Below are 1,707 nucleotides of genomic sequence, written 5' to 3'. Positions count from 1 at the left end.
GTGTCTAGCTCCCATCCTCTCAACTCCCCTAGTAGAGTAAGTTGCTCTGGGCACTGGGCTCCCACCGTCTCCACTGTTCAAACCTCCATTGTAATTCCGTGTGGTACTGCAGCTGTGTGTGAGCCCACAAAGGACAGGAAGTTTGTCACACCTCTCTGCAGAATGGAGACTGAGGTAGACTGAAATCACGTTATCGCGATGCACATAAATAATGTGCCCAAGTAACCTAAAACCTGGGACAAAGATAATTAGACTATTCCGAAGCTAGAAGAAAAGGAGTTGCAAAAAGGATTTAGTAAATTTCATGATTGCCAGTCATTTTTCTGCAAGGTCCAGGGGAAGGGCCTCCTGGGTCCAGCTGATCCATACTTTTTTAGGGTGGATTTGGAATAAAGTTCAAAGACATGGACCTTCACTATAATGAGAAGGATAATTATGTGTGTGGAGGTAAATGCAGTTCCCTTCTTACTCTCTCTGGTTTGGGTTTTGTTTGTTTGTTTGTTTTTTTGAGACGGAGTCTTGCTCTGTCACCCAGGCTGGAGTGCCATGGCGCGATCTCGGCTCACCACAATCTCTGCCTCCTGGGTTCAAGCAATTCTCCTGCCTCAGCCTCCCGAGTAGCTGGGATTACAGGCATGTGCCACCAGGCTCGGCTAATGAGCCACCACACCTGGCCTTAGGCAATTATTATACTCCCAAACAGCAGATCCGGCATGGAATCTGCTTTCCTTCGACAAAGAACACAAGATCAAAAACAAAATTGTATCAAAGGGCATCTTTTCTACCGCTAAAATTGCTAAAAATATTTTCAAACAGCAAAGCTCAGTGCACTTCTGCCTTTGTTTATGCAAAGTGACCGAAGACTGAAGTCTTGGAAGTACAGTGAAGGGGGTTGGGTCATATGCCCTCAGGAGGCCAAGCTGCCTCTTAGGTAGTAGGAGCATTTTTAGCAATCACTCTCTCATGCGATGCAGAACTTAAAGCCTAGCCATACCTCACAGATAGGGCTGGGGGCTGCATAGCAGTCCTGTGTTGGAATTATATATTCTACTTCAATTTACTCTCCCCTACACCTTCCTACTTACAGATTATTGCTGTTATTGTCCTACAGACCTTTCTTGATGTCTATTAGATTTAATCTTTTTTTTTTTTTTTTTTGAGATGGAGTTTTGCTCTTGTTGCCCAGGCTGGAATGCAATGGCACGATCTTGGCTCACCGCAGCCTCTACCTCCCAGGTTCAAGCAATTCTCCTGTCTCAGCTTCCCGACTAGCTGGGATTGCAGGCATGTGCCACCACACACGGCTAATTTTGTATTTTTTGTAGAGACGGGATTTCTCCATGTTGGTCAGGCTGGTCTCGAACTCCCGACTTCAGGTGATCTGCCCGCCTCGGCCTCCCAGAATGCTAGGATTATAGGCGTGAGCCACTGCGCCCAGCCTAGATTTAATCATTTTTAAAGCTTTTAAAACTTTTTCAAGGTTTTAACTTTGAATTTATTTAAATACTTTTTTTTTTTTTAAGAGACAGGATCTCCATCTGCTGTCCAGGCTGGACTGTAGTGCACTTATAGCTCTCTGCAGCCTCAAACTCCTGAGCTAAAGTGATCCTCCAGCCTCAGCCTCCTAAAGTGCTGGGATTACAGGCATGGGCCCACCACCCACACTCAGCCCTTTAAAGACATCTTTTTTTTTTTTTTTTTTTTTTT

General features: G+C 45.0%; 1 pseudogene; it reads left to right on the top strand.

Moving 5' to 3' along the window:
* The first annotated feature begins 404 nt into the window (after nt 1–404).
* The window catches only part of LOC108531456 (protein shisa-5 pseudogene), a 7,622-nt pseudogene continuing 6,319 nt past the window's right edge, over nt 405–1,707 (top strand).

This window comes from Rhinopithecus bieti, unplaced genomic scaffold (genome assembly GCF_001698545.2).
Source record: "Rhinopithecus bieti isolate Rb0 unplaced genomic scaffold, ASM169854v2 scaffold_9909, whole genome shotgun sequence".
In the NCBI taxonomy this organism is placed as follows: domain Eukaryota; kingdom Metazoa; phylum Chordata; class Mammalia; order Primates; family Cercopithecidae; genus Rhinopithecus; species Rhinopithecus bieti.
Note: the sequence above shows the minus strand (reverse complement) of the source record. Positions and strands in the feature narration are given on the sequence as shown.